Below are 24,663 nucleotides of genomic sequence, written 5' to 3' on the forward strand. Positions count from 1 at the left end.
AAAAAATAAAGCTCAAATGAATGTATGTATAATTACAAATAATGTATAATAAATCAATTCTTAGCATGTTCTTTCAATTAAAGTAATTTAACCGTACTTGATCACTACTAACTATGCTATAAATTACTATACTACAATACTACTTACTACGGTGCAGTCTATGTTTTTTGAGTGTCATTCAAGTAAGAAAATCCATGAATGATACTCAAAAATGATAGTCTGCATCTTTGAATGACACGCAACTAACATGTTAGCGTATTCACCAAAATTTTGGTGAGTACATCTTTCAGCTTTTCCCCAACATGTTGTTAATGATAGTATGTTACCCAAAAACTTGCATTTGTCATTCAAGAGCATATTTTTGCGTGGTTGCACTAACACACTTACAGCATGCGAAACACACTTATAGCGTGCGCAAACACCCTTATCTTCAAAAATTTTTCTTGAATGACACTAGAATAAATTTGAGCAACAGACAGCGCAACTTGAATGACAATAACAATTTCCTTACGCAACAATTGTTAAATATCTTTATATTCACAGCTTTGGACATCCCACAAACAGCGATTATTTTTGTTAACCTTTGATAAAAGCATCTAAAAATATTTTATTTGCCTCCATATTCATTTTTTTTAGGTTCATTGGTTTATTAATATTAATACTAAATAAAAAATTCATATATCTTTGCTTTAATTGTAAAAAGTAAAAAGGTCATTAAGTACAATGGTTAAAATGAAAAAATCAGTAAAGAACCGTAAATATACCATACAAATAATAAAAGAATGTATATATTTTCATTGTTTTTCAAGAAATTTGATCATTTCCATATTTTTGTTAATTCAAGGTTATTAACATTTAAAATTCTTTTATTTTAATTACAAGTTTTAACAAAGAAAAGCATATTTAGAATACAGAGTATTGTATCTTAAATTTAGGTTATTCATTAATTGTTATTACGACCAATTTTGTATACGTTTTTTAATTACTGGGCTTAGATCGTTAATTTAACGATGTTTGTATTTAGATGTTTTTTGAAATAACAAACTATTTATAATCATCGTTTATAAATTAAAATAAAATTAAATAAAATAATAAATATATTAAATAAAATATTTGATTGTATTTTAATTTTTTATAAGAATTTTATGTAAAATTTTTTATTTTTTTTTAACTAAAATACAATTAAATATTTAATACAAATTTATAAGTGTAATTTTAATAATAATAATAAATACATTAATAATAAAAAACGTATTAAATTTATATTACAATTCTACATATATCGCCTGCTTACAATAAATTTGTAAGGTAAAATTGCTCTTGTATGACGTATGAATCGTTTGGGGTGACATACACAACTCGTTGGCGAGAGCTGCTCACCAAAATTTTGATTAGTACGCCAACATGTTGGTGAGAGGTGAAGACTATCATACCTGTGTGTCACACAACATTTTTCTCTCTCGTATGACATACTAGTATGATAGTCTGCACCGCACTTAAGGAACCACATGAAGTGCGCGCAAAATAAATCACTCCGCAACTTTTAATGTTTTTTTATTAACAAATGGATACAGTGATCACAAATTTAATTAAATCAATTGAGACAGTGACTCTAAATAAAAATCTAATAAAATTGTGCCCGATTTTAAAAGATAAGTGAAACTGTTATTAAATTAAAACATTTGTTTTTTTATCAAAAAATTAGTTTAACTTTGCAAAATTAATTTGTTTTGAATTTCTTTATTAATATTTTTCCACACACATCTAAAACAGCTGATAGAACAGCATATAAAGCTAGAAAGCTTCACATAGCAGAAGCTTGCTATGTTCTTATTTAGCCAGAAAGCTAAATAAGAACATAGCAGAAAAAATGAATAAACAAAATCAAGATATTTCGAGTTTACTGAAGGTTTCTCAACGAGAACGATCAGGATCTATGAGCAAAATCCCTAATGCTAAAATCGATATTTCACCTAATGATCTTAAATCGTGCAGAAAAGAATAATGGAACGAACTTAAAGGTAATAAAAGACCTAGAGACAGTCCTGTAAGAATGAAAAAACCAAATCAACAAAAATTGAACTACTGGCTCAGTAATTCGAATAGATTTGATGGACTCGTAGTGGAAAAAAAAGAAGATCAACCGGCTAAACCAGAGAAAAAACCCCTTAAATCACTTCCAATTTTCGAAGATAAAATTGAGGACGTCCGCCCACTTTTAAATTTGCTTAACGAAATTGCAAATAATAAATATGAAATAAGAGTGATTTTATCTACTCGTGTTCGTATACAGCCCGGTACACCAGAAATTTATGAAAAATCGTTAAACTGCTCAAAAGCAAGACCACGGAATTCTATACATACAAATGAAAGGAATTTAAGGTCATATTAAGATATAAAAACAGCTCTTGAAGAATTTGGACATGCTGCTACAAATATTTGGAATATGAAACATCGCCAAACAAAAATGTTCGTTATAGAAATAAAGCAAAAACCAAATAACAAAGTGAAGTAGGCTTTTTCTACAACATAAAAAGCCTACTCCACAGTCGAGTTACCTTTGAGCCACCCCATTTTAAACGTGAATTACCTCAATGCTCAAGATGCCAACACTATAGTTACACTTAGTCAGCATGTAGAAGACAACCCAAATGCATTAAGTGTGCTGGTAATCACGCATCGGCTGACTGCGAAAGAAAATCCACAACAAATTATGTCAAATGTGTTCTTTGTGAAGGTAACCACCCAGCAAACTACAAGGTGTGCTTAGTGCATAAAAAACTGCAAGCGTCTACTTATCAACCACTTAGAAAAAAATTTCTAAAACCTAATGCTAAAATTGCACCCTCAATTAATCAGCATCAAGAGCAACACGAGAAACAGCAAACTTTCGCTCAAGCTGCACGCGCTCAACCAAGTCAAATTATTCTAAATAAAACTTCTCAGCAAACTTACGCTCAAGTTGCTGCCAGCCAAATAAATCAAATTTCTTCCAATAAAAATAATCTACACAGCGATACATTGGCGAGTGAAATGAAAGAAATGATGAAACTAATGCGGGAAGTAATGAATCAAATAACTACCATGACAAGTCTTCTAGTAAGTCTTGTTTCTAAACAAACCTCATGCCCATAAAGCTCGTCCTATGGAATGCCAATGGATTGTCAAAACATTCCTCTGAACTGAGATTATTTCTATCAAAAAATAACGTAGATGTATTATTAGTTTCAGAAACTCATTTCACAAAAAAAAAATTTTTTTAAATTCCATCCTATTGTTTCTATCAGTCCCCGCATCCGGACGGAAAAGCTCATGGAGGCTCTGCAGTATTAATTAAAAGAACACTTAAACATTAAGAATGTACTCACTAGAGCACTGATAAAATTCAAGCTACAAATGTTAAGATCGAGGACTCAGTCGGACCAATTCTTATATCTGCCATATATAGCCCACCAAAACATAATGTAGAGGAAGAAATCTACACAAAATTTTTTTCAACATTAGGGAATCGATTTATAACTGGTGGTGACTTCAATACGAAAAATATATTCTACGGATCCCGACTAACCACAATAAAGAAATGTGAATTATACAAAGCAGTGAGACTCTTGAAACTTAAAGTTTTTTCCACGGGAGAGCCCACATACTGGCCATCAGATACAGCAATAAATCCTGATCTAATTAATTTCTGCGTTATCAAAGGCTTCCTTTATGAACATGTGCAGTGTAAAACCAGCTTAGAATTATCATCGGACCATTCACTCGTGATTGTCATAACAGATAAAGACCTTAGAAACAAGATCCAAAAATGTCAGTTATACAATAAGCAAACAAATTGGACTATATTTGAAACAATATTGCCATCGTCTCTAAACGTCAAAATGACACTAAAAAGCGATGAAGAAATAATTGAAGCGACTGAATACCTGATCACATCTATTCAGGAAGCAGAATGAGAAGCTACTCCCCCTCCAAAAGTCTATAGGAATCATCTATTAATGTATACTGGAGAGAGTACAAAAAACTAAAGGATAAATGGAATGCTAGAAAAATATGGCATCGTACCAGATTTCCTGAAGACAATGGAAAACTTAACAAAATTACTAAAGATCTAAAAACTCTGCTGAAACGACAGACGGAACAAAAACGCAACAGTTCTTACATAGCCTCGACATGTCTCACTTATCTCACTATTCTCCATGAAAAGCAAATAAAAAAGTAAATAATACAATAGATTATCGACCCCCACTTAAAAAAACAGATAATACTTGGGTGAAAAAACCATCTGAAAAAGCTCAATTTTTCGCAAGCCATCTAAAAAATGTTTTTACTCCACATGATATGACTGGCGATCCAGTAATAGATGTGAATGTTTCCAAATTTTTGGAAGAAACTTGCCAAATTGAGTTATCAATTAGGAAATTTAAAAAACGAGAAATAATTTCTACAATTAAATCTCTTAAAAATCAAAAGGCAGCTGGTTATGACCTCATACCTGCTGAAATCCTTAAAAAACTTCATCTGGAAGTTGCTTTTATATTTATTACGCATCTTTTATATGCATCCTTATTAAAAAGTTTCATACCAAAGGAAAGTTGCCGAAATAAAGATGATACTAAAACTGAAGATGTAAAATCCTATCTTCCAGTAAGCCTCCTTCTTTCAAAAGTTCTTGAGATACTATTTTTAAAACATCTTATGCCGATAATTGAGTCGAAACGAATAATTCCGAACCACCAGTTTGGATTCAGAAGAAAACACTCAACCATTGAGCAAATTCATAGAATTGTTGAAAAAATACAGACCACTTTTGAGCGAAAAGAATACTGCTCAGCAGCGTTTTTGGACATATGTCAAGCGTTTGATCGAGTATGGCACCAAGGACTTCTTTTCAATTGCAAAAAGCTTCTGCCACTTAACTTTTATACGTTCATAAAATCGTATCTATTGAATAGATTCTTTTATGTCAACAATGAGAATGAAATGTCTTTTCTACCTGATATTAAAGCTGGAGTACCACAAGGCAGTGTACTCGGTCCAATCCTTCATCTGCTTTTCACATACGATTTATCGAAGACGGTAGGCACATTTGCTCTTTCAAACTACAAGCTGGTCTTGAGCGTTTATCAAAATGGTTGCAGCATTGGCGCATGAAAGCATATGAAACAAAATTTACTCATGTTACATTCACAATGAGAAAGGGCACATACAACATACAAATTTTTCAAAGATTTCAGTCTAAAACTTTACGAGAAATGGTAAATGCTCCATGGTATGTAACTAACATTCAAATCCATCGGGACCTTAGGATAATCCCGGTGAGACGAAGTAAAAAAGGTAGCTAGAAAATACCATGAACGAATACAAATTCATCCCAACATCTTTGCTTCGAGTTTAATGTCCCCCTCAAAAATTTTTACGAGACTGAAAAAGAAACCGCCGCTTCAGATATTATAATAAAAATCTTAATTTAAAAAGAAAAAAGTAGCTCTCCATAGGGAGAGAATTACCTTAATTATAAATTATCATGACTTAAATAGTGTTTATTAAAAAATTGTAAAATGTCACTATGTTATGTGACAGAATACGTATTGAATTCGAATTAAATAAAAAAAAAAAAATTGAAGAATCACAAAGTCCGAATGATGACTAATTTTCTGAAGGATGTTGGTGTCGTTAAATTTTTTGTTAAACAGGTTTCGTTAAATAAAATCAGAGAATACAGTTTCTGAGGTCAATTTCCTTGGGAAAGAGGTTTCTTCAGAGATTCTTCAAAAATTAGTTGATTTAATAACGAGACGCCTTCAAAAATTATTGAAGTCTTTTGTTTACTTTTGTTAGGTTTGAACTTTGTTCACTTAGTATTATATACTTAACAAAACAACATATGAAATTCCCAATTAATTTATATATATATCTCCAAGTTTCTTTCAAAATATATTTGCCCGCTTATTTTTAAGTGTGTATTAGTTATAAATAATAATAAAAAATAAGCAAGAATTCTTTATAATGCTATTTCAAAGTTAAACTCAAAAATACACGATATTTATTTCGTCAAAATACTTATGCCAACCACTGTTAAGTATAATAAAACCTATTATGTCTTTACAAACATGCCACTTTATCAGCAAAATGCAGACGTACGTCCTCGCAATAACTACGCAACTCAGGAACAAATAGCAGGCGAGTCTGTTACTTTCAAATCTATTGACAGCGTTGTGAAAGCTGACGAACTTGTAACTATCTAATTGATTTCTTAAATATGTTAAAATTTCTGGGGTTTCTCTCACAAATGGTCACTTAAATTTCTAATTAAATTAACTACCATTGTTTTTTTGCTCATCTTTAATCCATGCGACATTTTTGGTCTAATTTCGTTTGATTTATTTTCAAGTAAGTTAAAAAACAAGGATAGCTCTATATATGGTTAAGGATCTACTTAGTAAGTCACACTTACTAAGTAAGCATTGAAAAAATGGTACAACTCAACCGATGATTTACCTTGAAATCAGAAGGATTTAAGGAAACTAAACTTAATATTGTCCCTTTTTTAACATTATTGCAGGATATGGATACTTATGACCTGGAAGACTTTAAGTACAATGGTGTTAATATTACTGCATTTCGATTAGTGGATGTAGAAAGTAAACGATATGAAGACATCGTTGAACAAATGCAAAAATTCCAACACAATGGTTTGGACATTATAAACGGGAGACCATACATTCAGGTAATACTATTATTAATGATAACTATTCACTTATTTATATATTATTTTATTGACATTATACTTATATGATATTATATATATATATGATATTATATGATATTATATGATATATGATACTATTTTAAAAAAGGCAGAAAAAATACAAAAAGCATTTGCAGCGCACTGAAAAAAGGCGATTGTGGAATTATATCACATGTTATCTGAAAAAAAGTAGTTTATTTTTTGATATGTAAATTAAAGTTAGTTGTTGTTTACACTGGCAATAAATGAAAACAAAAACATTTTTGAAACAAATGATGTAAGAAGGTTCTACCATCACACCAATTAACGAAAGACTTACTCAAATGTGTATTAAGGAAAAATTTTATCTACATCCGCCCGGACGGATGATAAAGATGACGACACCAAGAAAACTTTTTATGAACAGGTTGAATCAGTGTATGAACACTTCAATGCAAAAGCGGGTACAAAACATATCTTTAGTACTACTGGCCCAAAGTTCGGCCTTCATTCAAAGAGTTCTGATAATGGAGAAAGGTCGAGGTTCAAGGTTTTTATGTCTGTGGCTAGAAACATGGTGGTTAGTAGTATCCGATTTCAGTGTATCAACATACATAAGGCAACATGGCTGTGACGTGATTAAAATACAATATCACAAATTGATCACGTTGTGATAGATGGAAGACATGCTTCCAGTGTTGCGGATATGCGTACTATCCTAGAAGCTTTTATCGACACGTCTATATGTGATAAAAAAAGGTACGTCGACAAGTACAGCGAAAGTCAGAGGTCGAAAACCTGCAATTACAACAGACTCATAAATGAACCGGATGCAATCGATACATACGCGCAATGGAATGACATCTCTAACTCCATGCGTAACGTTTCGGAAGAGGTGACTAGCTGATTGACTATCACTGTGAATAAAGAAACAGGTGGGAAAACCAAGATTATCGTGACGCTACCGCAGAGAAAGACGAAGCATATTAAGCCACATTTAGTTACTACACGCGCTGCTAAAGAATGATATCGGCAAAAGAAAAAGGAAGAAAAAGGTATTTTCAGACAAAAAAAGAAAGGAGCAGAAAGATGTGAATGCTGTCAAAATGCATGCTATGGTCGGTTGAATGCATATGGTCGGTAATGTCATGCGAATGGAAGAAAATGGTTCGACTAGAAGGTGGAGTTTGATTCGGTACCCACAGATAAAAAACGCGGTAGAGGATATCCGCATCATCAGTGGAAGGACCAGGTGATTAACGATATGAGGGCGCTCAGTACTACCAACTGGCGACAGCATGCCACTGACTGGCGTCGGTTTCTGAACGCAGCGAAGACCCACTTCGGTAATGACCAACAAAGTAAATATGTATATGGTGGACTGAATTTTCAAAAAAGGTTTTCGATTTTTAAATTATCTGGATAAATATCATTTTATTCTATTTTATATCCATAAGTAGCACTGAATGTTCTTATACAGATTGTATTTACAAATAATATATATATAAAAAAATTTATGGACTTTGAAGTGGTGAAGTAGTTTCTACTTAAGAAACGTTTGTGTGGTTATGATAATAATTTTGTTATAGAAGACAACCCTTGGCATGTCACACAAAGGAATTGAAATCAACAATCAAATTATTTAAAGTCAATTTAGTTTAATAGATGAAATTTGATTTAAGGTTTGTTTATCCAAAATTAATGACAAACTCGGTAAATAAAATTTAGAGAAAATAAAATAAAAATTAAAAAAATGAGACTCTTCTGACATAGTTGCTAAGGAAACAATCAATGATTTACAAAAGAAAGAAATTATTCGTCCATTTTGCTCTGTTGTGTATGCTTCGAAATATGTTTTGTATCTGGGGATTTCAATAATGGTTTATTTTCAACAAAATTACAAATCCCTTATTATCAAATATTGTGTCCGAAAATTTAGTAAAATAAAAACACTTCGTAACTTATTTATAGTTGTTAACTTGTTTATTTCCATTTATTTTTTATGATGAATTGCAAGAGGTCTATTATCTATTTTTTATAAGTATCATTAAGACATTAATTGTGGCAGTGAATAACTTATATTTATCACAGAAATTGTACAAGTTTTGTATTCACATTAATTTAAAAACAATTCAAATATGTTATTTGTTTTTCTTTTACACAAATGTCTCAATACTTCTGTTCACTTCACTATAGAATAATTTTCAGTTCATTGTTGTGATCCCTTCTTTTAACAATTTATCCGTGAAGATCTAATTCGTGGTTGTAGAGCCTAACGGCTCTACAAAGCACAAGCTCACCCACAGAACACAACCGCTAAACACAACTGCTCCAACTGACTCTTTCAACTGCCTCTTTAGACTATTGTTTACTGTCTTTTAAACAAAAATTCTAAAGGTCTTACCTACGCATGATGCGGACATTTCAAGGTTCCCCAAATTACTTTATTTTTATTATTCAACTCGCAAAAACGTCAATAACTTAAGTTGCACTCGATATTTTTGCAACTTTTGATTATTTATTTCCAATGTCGCTTTCAGCGTGACACAATTAACAAAAACCGAAAATCAGCATTTCTTACCGACAAGCTGACTTTGGTTACTGCTATTGGACAAGCTGCAAACGACGCTGCCTACTTTTACGCATGCCCAATGTTGGAATATAAATCAGAACGTTCTTAATAGGTTGAGCCTTTCGACTCACAACAGCTCATCGTGGCAGGAGACATACAAGTATTTCACTACTCCTTACTTATTATTAGGTAAAATAGGTTACCATTAGATTGCGTTGACAATAGATTCAATACAGTATACTGCATTTGTCATCACTAAATGGCATTTTGAATATAATAGGATGGCCTATAACAATTAACATATTAAATGCACCATCAATATTACAAGAGATGGCTACAACTATGGTGAACATACATTTCCCTATGTAAGGATCTGCGTATGCTAATAATTAAGAATTTATAAAATAAAAAAATTATGTATGTATGCTTTCAATAAATCTGAGATCAATAAATTTTATGTACCATAGATTGAAGCCTATATGGCTTGAATAGAATCTGGCAATAAAGATACCTTTTGAAATTACTTATAACAAATCATTTGAAATTAATAAACTTTATATTTTATTTGTTTATAATTTTACTTATATGTATATGTAATTTAACATTTCTTTCAATTGTGTTAATTTTGCTCTATATCTAGTTGTTGACAACCCAGTTTTTATCTATTACAGACACAATCGGCGCTTATGTTTGACGCAGTTTATGCATTTGCTGCTGGTCTTAAAGAGCTTGATCGCAGTCATACCCTATCCCTTCGAAACCTTTCTTGCGATTCGGAAGAATCCTGGAGTGATGGGCTATCGTTGTATAATTACATAAATTCAGTAAGTTTAACTGCAAATTGAAGCTAAAGTTTTATTGATACATATTCTTACAGGCTACATTTGATGGGTTAACAGGAAAAGTTCGGTTTTCAGATGGCCATCGTAGTGGATTTCAAATTGATTTGTTAAAACTAAAACATGATTCAATTCAAAAAGTAGGCTACTGGAACACTGAAGTGGGTATAAATATTACTGATCCAAATGCTTTTTATGACATAAATAATGCCAATATAACATTACTTGTTGTCACAAGAGAGGTACGATCTTTTAAATAATTATTTATGTTTTAATAATCTACGATTTTGTATACTGTCATATTGGAATGTATTTAATTTTAGGAAAAACCATATGTTATGGTGAAACAAGACACTAATTTAACTGGTAATGCTCGTTTTGAAGGATTTTGTATTGATTTACTTAAAGCGATAGCAGTACAAGTGGGTTTTCAGTATAACATTGAGTTAGTTCCCGATAATATGTATGGAGTGTATAATCCGGAAACGAACACTTGGAATGGTATTGTGCGAGAACTTATGGAAAGTGTATGTTTTAGGGCAAAGAAATTTATTTACTTTGAATATATATACAAAGGTTGTAATATAAATTAAACAGATTTAATTGTATTATACTTTAGCGTGCGGATTTGGCTGTTGCGTCCATGACAATAAATTATGCTCGCGAAAGTGTTATTGATTTTACGAAACCATTTATGAACTTAGGCATTGGAATTCTGTTTAAAGTAAGTAGATTCCCGTAAAAAGATATTAATTTATTTGAAAAGTAGCTGCTTTAGCATGCTCTTCACCTGTACAAAACAAAATTCGTAGGTACCAACTAGTCAACCTACTCGTCTATTCTCCTTTATGAATCCACTGGCTATGGAAATATGGTTGTATGTGCTAGCTGCTTATATACTAGTTTCTTTTACGCTATTTGTAATGGCACGTTTCTCACCTTACGAATGGAGTAATCCTCATCCCTGCCTGAAAGAATCTGATATAGTGGAAAACCAATTTTCTATATCAAATAGTTTTTGGTTCATAACAGGAACATTTCTGCGTCAGGGATCCGGGATAAATCCAAAGGTTAGTACTTCTTCCATTCCAATTAATTCAATTACTTAAAATTTATTTAAAACAATATAAAGAAACAATTAGAATTGCATGCAATATCCGAATGTTATTGGGAAAACTGTCAAATGTAAAATAAAATTTATCCGAATTTAAGTTCGCCAAACTTATACACAAACAAACAATTGTTTGCTCTTACTTCGTGCTGCAAAAAATGAAAAACCAGAGTTGATTAATAGCTTTTTTTAATTATTTTATATTAATTCAAACTGGAGTTTTGTTATTATTTTGCACAATTTATTATTTTTCGGGCTTTGTTCAATTATAGATTTATCACTAAAGCTGTGATCTCAGCCTATGATGTTAGCGTGTTCTATACAATGTTCTATTTTTATGTACATATTTAGCATTGATATTTAGCATTGTTAATTTGCTTGATTGATTCTTAAGGTTCAATTTATGAGATCTGTAAAAAACTTCTATAACTTTCTGTTATGATATTTTCATCTGCAAGTAACCACTTTTATGTTGTGGTTATAATAAGCTATTCGATTAATTTTGACGGCTAAATAATAAAAAGTCATTGTTAGTAAAACAATCCGTTGCTTCACCAGCAGTTTTCTCTAATTCAATTTTATGGATTTCGTCTATAAATCATGTTGATTTTGACAATATCAAGCTAGCAACGCTTATATTAAAGCTTGTTAGTCAGTTACGGAAACGACACTTAAAGAAAATAGTGACTGTTTGGATTGGTTAGAGGTCTGAAAATGAATTGCGTTAAATATGTTTGCGAACATATTTATTTATTTATTTATTTATTTTGCTTTACTTAGTAAGGTACGAAATGTCTTCTAGGATTGGAAAAGCAAAATTATCGTTAACTAATTTTAAATTTAGATTTTTAAAATCTACGGCAAGGCGACATTTTTGTGATCCCAATCATGACATTAATTTTAATACTTCTGTAAATATAGAATTTTGTAGACAAATTTTTGAACATCCCATTATCGAGTTAATACTATGTCTGCCTACTACGCTCATTTTGTTAAGATTGAGGCTATTTTTAGTTCTTGATGTGGACTGAGATCATATGTACTGTCACCGACAGTGTTACATATTTAGATCATTCTTCAGTAAAATTATATCGTCTCATAGTTTGTAAAAACTTCAATAACCATAATAACTTATTCTTAAAAATTCTTATGTATTTTGAATTCCATATAAAGCAAAATATATCGGTAACAATATCTGATACGTGTGATCATAACGCATTATGTGCACCATACCGTTCATCAATAGGCCTTTTCTTTTGTAAGCATATCACAAAAGAACAACCGCTTAATTTAAAAATAACATATGAAACAGCAACACAGCTGGCTTATTTAGTCCATCCTTTTTATAATCTCTTAACTAATAAGCAGCTCTAATCGCATGGTTGCCAAATTCATCTTTTGTAAACGACTTTTGGAAGTACCTATGAAATTTCCAATTAACTGTCAACGAATGATTTCGTTAATTATTCGTATTTCGTGTCCTCATTGTTCGTAACAAATACGTTACTTTTGCTATTTATTATTTTACTGTCAAAAGGCATAAAAATTCATATTTTATTCACAATCATCTAAAAAAATATTCTTACCAATGATTGCAAAGAATTATTATTCATTTTCGAAATTTTAACTTTAAATTGTATAACGTGTTTTACACATATAAGCCTAACAAAATATCCATTTTGTCCAGAGTTCCCATCGAAAGTAGTGCTTATTTTATTTGTTCTTTTGCGACATGCTTACAAAAGAAAAGGTCTAATGTGAGCAACTCTAAATTCAAATTGTAATTTTTTATAAATAATATAAAGAATCAATAAAAACATCAATCAAAAACATCAATTTCTATCAACAAATAGAAAAAAATAATATATATACCTTATTTCCTGGGCTTGTAGATGTGTCTTTGCGTTGTTTGATTTAATGTTTATTGAAAAAAAACGTGGAATTATTTTATAATTATTTTTATAAAAGAATGAAGAGGCACAAGTTTGACAAATTTTTTCAGAAATCTGATCGAGCACAAACTCGGTTCTTCTCGTTTATGAATCCCTTGGCAGTTGACATTTGGTTTTATATTGCTTTTGGTTATATATTGGTATCGCTCACAATATGGATTGTTGCCAGATTTTCTCCAATAGAGTGGCAGTCTTCAAAGCCATCCTGTTCAATGGCATGTAAACACAATCCAGAAGAAATAAATATCGAAAACCGGGAACAACAAAGAATAGAGAATGAGTTCAAGATTCATCGACATGTATCCTCTGAGCATTTAAATAAAATTTTAGATGACGACAAGCAAAATATAAATTTTGTCCAGCTGGACATGAAAAATGTCAATAAAGAAATTCACTATGATAGTAAACCATTGAAATATAATTTTATTGAATCCGATAAAATGCGAAAGAAATCTGTAAACATTGAACTGAGTTATACGAAGCCTGTACCAGATATTCAAAATTTGGCTTCTATGGAATGTGAACACGATGACGAAACTGAACTCGTCAATGTCCAAAATGATTTTACTTTAAAAAACAGTTTTTGGTTTGCTATCAGCGCATTAATGCAACAGGGATGTGATTTGTATCCTAGGGTGCGTTATAACTTAAATAATTTCTATTTTTTTTTTTTTTTGAACAAGGAGTAGTTAATATGTATTACAAATATATATAAATATTTAATTTAGGCAACAAGCACAAGAATTGTTGGCGGAATTTGGTGGTTTTTTACGCTAATCATTATATCCTCATATACTGCTAATTTGGCAGCATTTTTGACTGTTGAACGGATGCATGTGCCTATTGAAAGTGCTTCAGACTTAGCAGAACAAACTGATATTGCTTACGGAACGCTTGAAGGCGGCTCAACAATGACATTTTTTAGGGTAAGTATATTGATTAACAATTTGATTGCAAATTAAAACTACAAACGAATTTGTTTAGGATTCTAAAATAGGAATTTATCAAAAAATGTGGCGTTATATGGAGAATAGAAAGTCTTCTGTTTTTGTGAAGACTTATGACGACGGTATAAGAAGAGTTATGGATGGAAACTATGCATTTCTAATGGAGTCTACTATGCTTGACTTTGCAGTTCAACGGGACTGTAATTTAACGCAAATCGGTGGCTTACTTGACTCGAAAGGCTACGGTAAGTATTATAAAAAGCATATCGAAAAACTTTGAACTTTGATTAAGCTTTAAGTTGTTTTTCAAAATTAAAAATATTTAGTTAATTGTTTTGAGATGAAATCCGAACGTATTAATACTGTCGATCGGACGTCTGAACATAATGTATGATAACTTCGTTGTTTTTCAACTAATTTGTTTGAAATTTGAAATATAAACGAATTAAATATTTATGAAATATTAAATGTCATCACATTTTTAATTTTCGCTAATATAAATGAGATTTTGTAAAGAATATATTTGAGATAATTCTTCAGTGATATCTGGGACCTGGAATTTGTATAAAACGTTAAGTACGAAGTACAAGTTTTTGTTCTTTGTAAAGCTTCAACATTTTGGTATTAGTAAGAAAATTTATATTGAAAAACTCGGACACATTTGTTGAGTATCACAGATACAAGTGAAAATGGCCATGAAACAATGGTTACCTTCTTGTGCATTTTCACGTAATAAAATTATAAAAAAAAAGCTGTGACATTTTAAAGAAGAAGTAAAATTTCAGACATTCGCCATACAACAATCCAGGCGAGTAATAAGTTATCATTCTTTGGCAAGTATTTTCGTTTGGCGATTGTTTATGCTCCCATCCAGCATTTGTAAAACATATGTGCGATGACGCATCAGGATCAAGGCACCATAATATGAATACTGTTTTTACTATTTGCGCACATTGTCGCCTCTGAACATTGTATAGTTTCATATTTTTCTTGTACTTGCATTCACTTGCTTTGTACCCCTTTTTACCATGTGAGTAACAAGTAATGACATATTTGAATTTCTGAATATTTTAATTATTGCTTTTCTTTGCAAAAAGAGCGAAATTTTCGCTATTTCTTCTATTTCTTGTCTTGAATTCCTCAATCCTCTAGTATGCTATATAATAATAAAATAACAAGCAAGTCATTTAGAATTTCAATCAATCGAAAAAAAGCTTCTTATCTACAAAGCTATACTTAAACCAATCTGGACTTATAACTTCGAACTCTGGGCAACTGCTGCATCTTCAAATATACAGATTATCCAATCAATCAAAACCCTTAGAGTAATCTTAAATACTCCTAGATATATGGGAAATTAATGTATACACCGCGATCTCAACACTCTCGTAGTTGAGGATGTTGAGGAACTTTAATCTTTTTTTTTTTTAAATACTTATTCCTACATTTATTTATTGCATCTTCTCAAAGAATGAGACTTTCATATCCCGGTGCCTTTTTGCAATCTAAATTGTTTGTGATTGTTTGAACAAGATCATTGGCCGTAAAATTTGTCAATAAATGGTGCATGTAGATGCTGAGTGGGAAAGTAATAATGTCTTGTTGCCGGATTTGGTTGGAACATCTCTTTTAGATAATCAGCAAAAACGTTATATTTTTGTTCATCACTTCGCGTCCAGTTTCCGAGAGAGTTTCTTATTGGAGAATCGAATTCTATGGGGGATTTTTTCCTTTGCGAGCATACCACAAGGATAAATGTTTTTTGCCATTTCGACATAGGTTTTGAATTTTTTTGCCATTCGCGCCTTAACCCACGTTTTGTGTGAAACTAAGTTTTTTATGTAAGTATTTGTAAGTACTTTATTGGATGTGTAAATGTTATTGTCTTTAGGAGTGAAGTTTTCTGGTGCTAAAATCAAAATTGAGTTTAAAACCGACGTTGCGTCCTCAATATGAGATTTACACTTTATTTTGTAATTTCTGTGTATGTGTGCACTAATGTATTTTTTTTATTTGAGCCAGTTTGTTCTAGGACTTGTAAGACTATAGAAATAGTCTCGTCACTAAGGAGCATCAAGTAAACAAAAATGTTACTGTAGAATGGTCAGAAGACAAATCGCAGCTAGTGTGTGTTGAGATAAAATTTCTGCTTACGCCTTTGGTCACGGCGAAGTTTATTAGGTCTGGTATTTTATTGTTATCGGCAGGCCAATATGTTGGCTGCCCAGGAGAGATTACGTCTAGTCCATTTTTCCTATTTAAAATGGAATTGTAAAGCTGTTTACCTTTTGGATTACAGAGCCGTGAACCCCAATACGTGTGCTTGGCGTTGTAGTCTCCTACTGCAAGAAATCTGTCACCTAAAGTTAAGAAGTAATCCGTAAATTGGGACTCAGTAATGTTGAAGTGAGTGGGGCAGTAAACTGCCGATAAAGTTAAATTTTTTCCTTTGTGCTTAAGGCATATTGATGTGGCTTGCATATAATTATGAGCATATGTATCTAGAAAATTGTGTTTTAGATGCCTTCGTGTCAAAATATCTGTACCACCATGTGCTTTGCCATCTGGGTGATTGGTTTTATAGAACAAATAATCAGGAATAGAAAAGAAACTTTTGTTTGTTATATGTGTTTCTGAGCAAAGCATTACATCCACATTTTCTCGGGTCATGTAGTTTGTGAGTTCAAGTTTATGTTGGCTTAAGCCGTTTGCATTCCATGTACACATTTTTAAAGTATTCATTGAGAGAGTGGAGATCATCATTTCCAAACTATTACTTTGAACTGGAGGGGCTTGTTGTTTGTCAAATTTAAAAACATTAGCATATGGGGCACCTGGTGTAACAGGCTTGAAAGTTAAATGTTGGGGTACTTCAACTGATTTGATGGGGTTACTTCTTGTAGGATTACGCAACGTTTCTTTCTGCAGTGCTAACCTGTGCTTCAGTTCTTAATAAATAGGACAGCCTCTGTAGTTTGCTGTGTGATTTCCACTGCAGTTGCTAGATTTTATGGAATTGGAATCCTTTAATGCCTTTTTATCACATTTGGAACTACGGTGAAGCTCGCCACATGCTACGCACACTGTACGAAGAGAGCAATATGACAGTGTGGCCATACTCCTGGCAGTTTATACAATGCACGACAACAAGTCCTTTGCTACTCTTCAGTTGGTATGTGTAGTAATTTTTCTTGCTGTCGTCGAAATGTTTGGTAATGACCCTGAAATTATTATCGGTGTCAATTTGTATCTTAGTTTCGTGTATATTGCACCTGGTTAAAGGAACAATATGAAAAGTATTGCTACAAATCAGATTTGTTAGGAGTGTAACAAGGGTACTTGAACTGCGTTCACTCAGGTAAATTGGTGGGGGCTTAAACTTTGTGGTAGTAGGCTGATTAGCTTCCTCTGTAGATTCAGCTAGCTCAGCAAATCTATTGCCAGAAAGTATATTTGTGGGTGCACTATCTTTGTTAATTTTATTTATTTTAGTTGCCTTTTTGAGGACTAAGTCTTCGTTTAATATTGATATAGCGTTCCATGACTATTTGGATTTTAGTTTTATTTTTTGGACTCGCTAAGTCGGATAATGCAAGCGATGCTGCTGAAGAGACAATGCTTTTCAGTTTGTGCAGTTTTCTGTGGCAACTTGTTTGATGCGTCTATTACTAGATAAGCATTCCGTTTGTTTGGGATGCTTATTGTATGTCTTCTCTCTGGGGGAGAATTAGGTTTACCCATTTGCATAGGTGGTTATGTATACAAATAGCAGGTTTGCTATAAGATTTAATTTTTTTCTACTATTAACATAAGATGAAACAAAGTTTAATTTAATACAAATACAAATAAAAATTAAATTAACTTGATATAAAAAAAAATAAACAAAAATATAAAGAAAAAATAAAAAAGTAAATATATATTTTATATTGTAATAAATAAATAAATTATTATAAAGGTGATTAATAAATTGAATAAATAAAATAAAATTACAATGCATCCAACTATGGTAGTTATGATGGCTGAATCGTGTTGTGTAATGTGGTGTTGTGTTGTGTTATGTTGTATTGTAGGCTTAGCTTTGTATTAGATTTTGTGGAATTCGTTTTTATCTGAATAATAGCTGTCTCTATCAGCTCTATTTTTTTTTGTTTTTTTTATGTATGCACAAAAGCGCACTGATATATTTTGTTTCTCAAACTTTTTATTTTTTAGCTTTAAATGTCGATCTGCTGCATCTGCAAAAAGGAATAAATAAACAAAAATTCGAAAAAGTGCGTGCTATTTTCAAATTAATATTTTATGCACTTTTCACTTTTGGAATTGTTTTTTAACGATAATTTTATTCTTTTTGTGTTTTTATATTAATTACAAAAGTTGTTTTTACAAAAATACTTAATTTAAATAGTTTTAAGACTGTGAATTTTAAATTTTTCGTAGACCGTCTTGAAAACACGTCCGCTCACTAGAAATGTTGTATTTGAAACTTTAATCTGTGACCGACTTTATCAGACAAATGTGTTTCTAAGCACAGTCTATTTAAGCCCACAATAACTTTAAGTATTTAGCCGCTTACTCTTAAATATTGTCCATTATCTATTAAGTGACTGATCGCAATAAAAGAAAATTAAAAATTTTTGCTGTTTTTTTTAAGAGCTAATCTAACCTAGCCTATTCATCTAGCTTTAATTAAAAGAAGTGCAACTGTTAGTTGGAAAATGTTAATGTTCTTTCATTATATTACCATTTAAAGTATTATAAGGTATAGGTATTGAAGAGTAGTATGAGTTTAACTTCAGCATATTAACTATAAAAAAGTCTAATAAGTCTAAAGGTTTATTGTTGTCAGTTTACTAATATACTGGCTTTACTGCAGTCAATAAAGTCTTCTTTAAATTACTTCAGTACATCAGTGTACACTTTATTATGGCTAGGTGGTGAAATTTCAACACCATCATTTTTGATTGGGTACTGCAAGAGAATTTCTTCAAAGGCGGAATTGATATTATCATCGTCAGATAGTAGTTTGAAGAAATATTCCTTCCACACTTTGAGTGCACTCTGAGTACCCGTAAAGAGATTAAAATGTTTGACCATACAGTTTGATACTCCAAGATTTAAACCTTGAGTCCGACGGTTGACTTTTTATTAAAATTTACGGGCATCATTCCTATTTTTAAACACTTCGATTTCTTCTTGGTCGCGTCTTCTTTATCTTATTTCTTCTGTCTGAATAGACCTTCCTCACCCTGGCTGCAGGGTCCTTTTATAGGACGCGTTCTGTCAGGAGTAATTTAGCGACACTCTTCATTTTACCATTAGACGTTGGAAACTAAGGACATTTTTTGCAGTTGTGCGTAGAGAGTGAGACATATGTTCCCATTGTCTACCAGTACTAGCGAGACGTAAGGAATGATTATTTGATCGGCTAGAGAGTTGCGTGGTAAAGACTTCAACTCTTTCGCGATTGCAGCTTACCAACGTCAAGTTTTTTCTGTGCACAGGAACGTTCGTGTTTGGTGGATAAGTGCCTTGGCTGCGACAAAGCAGTAGTCTGAGTCGATATTTGGACTACAGGACGAACGTACGTCAAGCACACTTGAAGCATCCCTTGTGTCAATCCCGAAGTGATCAATCTGATTTCATGTTGATTGATCGTAAGATAGCCGTGTTGTCTTATGAATACCGCGGTGAGGAAATCTGGTGCTAAATACTACCATGTTTCGCACCGCAGCAAAATCAAATAGCCCAAGATCGTTGTTGGTTGTTGATTCACGAAAGCCAAATTTTCCGACGGTTGAACCAAATATTTCTTCTCTTCCGACCATTGCGATAAAATCCCCGAGAACAATTTTAATGTCGTATGCGGGACTGCGATCATAAATTTCCTCGAACCTCCCATAGAAGGTATCTTTGGTCAAGTCGTCCTTTTCTTCTTTCTGCGCGTGAACACCTTTCACCTGGTGAAACTTTCGTTTACCAGTGTGAATCACTTGACTGAGTTTGACAGTCTCTTGCTAATCACAAAACCACATCCAAATTCATGCCTATTATATGTCAGCTATAATAGAAATTACAGTTTGCTCATGTTCTGTCGATCGCATTTCCTGGATAGCGGTGAGCGAAAAATTTATCTTTAATAATTTCTAATTAAGGTTCAAATTTGTTGTTATTGACGCCAAAGAATTATTTCAGCATATCTAAAAACGGTACCAGTCAAATTAATTTCTTCTTCTGGACACATTTACTTTCGATATGGGTTTAAAAAAACATAATACTGAAGTAACAGTCTGATTTAATTGCAAAAATTAAGAATATTTTTCACATTCAATGATAAGTATTTTAACAATTAATATAAGTTTCAGAGGCGACTCTTCTTTACAGGAATAATTTTTATTATTACCAACCATTTGCCATTGAACTTGCGAGAAGTATTAGCAACAAAATAAGATTTTTTATTCTTGTAGTATCATCGGCAACGTTGAAATTAAAGGAAAATCATCTTCAGTCTGTTAAATTAGGAATAATACTAGTTTTTAATGCTTTACTTTTTAATTATTAACAAACGACAATTTAATTTTCTCACTGGCACTTGTTGACCGTCAATAATAGCTGTGTTTCAGCAAACATGATCCGCTCAATTTTACATGCAAGACAAAAACAATGGGGTGAACCAGCAATTGATCTGGTTCACTTTCTGGTTCAATGTGGAATGTGTAAAAGATAAAAGTGGAACGCATTTTAATGCAAATGAGGTTGGCAATGCGATGCAACGGTGCAGTAAAATTATAAAGAAATCTACATTTATATTTATTTATTATTGATTTTATTTATTTATTATTTATTTTATGTACTTATTTATTTAATATGTCATTATTATTTATTTCTTTGTTTGAAGTAATGTTTTAATTATTACTATTACTATAAATTAAAATTATTAAAATTAATTAAAATTATTACTTTAATTATTTACGTTTTATTATTATTAAAAAAGTGTTGTTTGATAATTTATGAAAATCAATTAATTTGAAATGAATATATAAACATTAAGTTGAATACATTTATTTAATTAAAACAGAACAATACATAAGGAAACAGGCTCTCCAAAATACACGTTTATAAAAGCTATATTCATGCTTCCTTTTGAAATAAGCCTAATTGCTATGGTGAGGCGCATTTATTTTAACATGTGTGCTGTCAATCACGAACGGAAATTTTGCAATAGATATAAGCTAAACACTAGTTCGTTCAATTATTCTCCATACAGAAGCTTTTGGTATGCCAAAACAAATACCGAATTCGCGAAAAGTATTTATATTTGCCATATACCACAAAAATATGTAAATTTCCTTCATTGCTCTCGTTCAATTGTGACCACCACGGTTATTTTGTATTTGCTGATTGGATTTTATTAACAAATCTATTAAAATATGAAACATAATTAATATATAGCAATTGTATTTTTTATTCGCAAATACCAATGAAATAATCTTTAACGGAACAATTATTGATCGTTTCCATAAAATTTCCACTATATCCATGCTGATGCACTTCATCCCTTGAGCTTAATACGCTTGGACTAGTGTTTAAAAAGAAAATGGAGGAATCAGTTTTGCTCGATAATTCTAATAAAATCTGCAATTTCCATTTATTTACTATAGAATTAAATTATAAGTTTTAAAGTAAATACTAAATAAAAACTTACATTTCATACTTCAGACATTTCAAACAGATTTTATTTATTTTCCAAGTTTTAGATTTTTTGTATTCAAAATTTTCTCACTTATTTTTTTAGCGCCAAAATTATTCACATAAATCAAAAAGTTTTGTACACAAACCCAACTGGCATATTTCATGCGTTGCCAATTATTTTCAAACGTGATCCGTATCGTTTCAGCAAAGATGATTCAGATCATTGAGCGGATCATGTTTGCTGAAACACAGCTATTAGCTGCGAATAATTTTGGCGCTAAAAAAATAAGTGAAAAAATTTTGAATACAAAAAATCTAAAAAATGGAAAATAAATAAAATCTGTTGAAATCTCTGAAGTATGAAATGTAAGTTTTTATTTAGTATTTACTTTAATACTTATATTTAATTTTATAGTAAATAAATGAAAATTGCAGATTTTATTAGAATCATCGAGCGAAACTGACTCTTCCATTCCCTTTTTAAATACTAGTTCAAGTGTATTAAGCTCAAGGGATGAAGTGCATCAGCATGGATATAGTGGAAACGATCAATAATTTTTCCGTTAAAGATTATTTGATTGGTATTTGCGCACAAAAAATACAATTGCTATATATTAATTATGTTTCATTTTTTAATAGATTTGTTAATAAATTCCAATCAAAGAATGCAAAATAACCGTGATGATCACAATCGGACGAGAGCAATGAAGGAGTTTTTTATATTTTTGTGGTATATGGCAAATATGAATACTTTTTGCGAATTTGGTATTTGTTTTGGCATACCAAGAGCTTCTGTATAGAGAATAATTAAAAGAACTAGTGTTTGGCGTATATCAATTGGACACTAATTTATTAAATACGCACTTGCTTATAGTGCAAAAGTGGAATCTACGAAAAAATTTCCGTTCATGATTGGTTGCATAGACAGTACACATGTAAAAATAAATGCATCACACCATAGCAAATAGGTTATGGCATGACTATGGCTTAATCTTGCAGGCAGTTTGCGTTGAAAATGGTTTTTTATAAACGTTTATGTTGGAGAGCCTGGTTCCTTATGTATTGTTCTGTTTTAATTAAATAAATGTATTCAACTTAATTTATATATATTCATTTCAAATTAATTGATTTCAATAAATTATCAAACAACAGTTTTTCAATAATAATAAAACGTAAATAAATAAAGTAATAATTTTGATTATAGTAATAGTTAAAACATTACTTTAAACAAAGAAATAAATAATAACGACATATTAAATAAATAAGTACATAAAATAAATAATAAATAAATAAAATCAATAATAAATAAATATAAATGTAGATTTGTTTATAATTTTACTGCACCGTTGCATCGCATTGCCAACCTCATTTACATTAAAATACGTTCCACTTTTATCTTTTATATACATTCCACATTGAACCAGAAATTGAACCAGATCAATTGCTGGTTCACCCCATTGTTTTTGTTTTGTATGTAAAATTGAGCGGATCATGTTTGCTGAAACACAGCTAATATAGGGCATCTTAACAACATTAGTAAAATTATGTAATTACAGATGACAAGGAACACCGTTTTCAAAATAAAATCATAGCACTTAAACCTTCACATTTTGTAATTTTTGTCGCCAACTTTACCATATATTGTTCATATAATCAAGCAATGTTTAAGGTAATGTATATCATGTGTAAATACTTCACATATTAGGTCTGTTCCACGAGCTACTCATAGTAAAACATAAGTAAAACAGAAGTAAAATTTACACAAAAATACTTGAAAATTTGCTGGTGGAACGCGCTTGTGCATACACAGTGTTTACTCAAAGTTACTATGAGTAGCTCGTGGAACAGACCTATTATTAACTTATCATTAATCGTGGAAGCAGAATGAATCTGCAATGGATGCAATCTCTCACAACAACTCACATTTTGTGGGGTATGTTTTGGCTTCAATAACATCGGAATTAAATTTATGGAATTTTAAGTTAAATCTAAACGTTTAATATTTTACTTGCTAAAACGTACTATAAATGATAGTTTGATAGTTTCAAAGTCAACATAATTACGTATTGTGTTTGAGACCCTGATAGCAAGTTTTGGGTACAACGGGTACGGTACTATCAGATTCTGCCGTATCTGGCTGGGTAGAAACAATAATACACTTTGCCTTTCCATTTTCGGTGAACGTTCTATATTTCTTCTTTCTAAGCTCTACACGTGTGGAAAGATAGGTACATACAACTTACGAATAAACTATATATTATAAATGACTTCACGAAGAAATCACATTATAGTGAAAATTTGTTGTTTCATGGTAAATTTTCCTAAAGGTTTGTTTTTAAGCCAGCCTTTCTTTTGAATCTAATTTGAGCCGATTTAGTCTACTGGAATATCTCCAAATTTTCTTACTTACTTTGAAAACTATGACAAATAGAAAGCGAAATTGCGGTTTCTCAAAAATTGAGCGAACTTTAAACGCTAATGTTATAACTGCGTTATTTTCCAACCGATTTGCTTGAAATATGAAATGTTAATAAATTAAATATTTATAAAATAATAAATGCCCTTATATTATTACTAATTACATTTGTTGTTTAAATAAATTTGTTGTTTCAATAAATATTGAAAGTCATATTTTGCGTAATTTTTTAGTGATTTTTAAGGACTGCAATACATTTGGTTAGTTAATTTAAGTGTAGAGAGGATCGAATTATCCGTTGAACTTTCTTAGTTCAACGTTTTGAACAATTTCTCGTAATAATAGAAGAAGGTCAAACTAGAACCAGTCAGATGCATTTATAAAGGCCAGAGTCTGGCCAATGTTAA

The 24,663-nt window shown here is 31.3% G+C and overlaps 1 protein-coding gene and 1 pseudogene across 1 annotated transcript in view; one reads left to right on the forward strand and one right to left on the reverse strand.

The window, feature by feature from the left end:
• The window catches only part of LOC119686205 (kinesin-like protein KIF17), a 223,738-nt gene that overhangs the window by 184,414 nt on the left and 14,661 nt on the right, over positions 1–24,663 (reverse strand). The window lies entirely within an intron of this gene.
• On the forward strand, positions 6,572–14,343 carry LOC119686206 (annotated as a pseudogene).

Source organism: Teleopsis dalmanni, chromosome 2, assembly GCF_002237135.1.
Source record: "Teleopsis dalmanni isolate 2A chromosome 2, ASM223713v2, whole genome shotgun sequence".
In the NCBI taxonomy this organism is placed as follows: domain Eukaryota; kingdom Metazoa; phylum Arthropoda; class Insecta; order Diptera; family Diopsidae; genus Teleopsis; species Teleopsis dalmanni.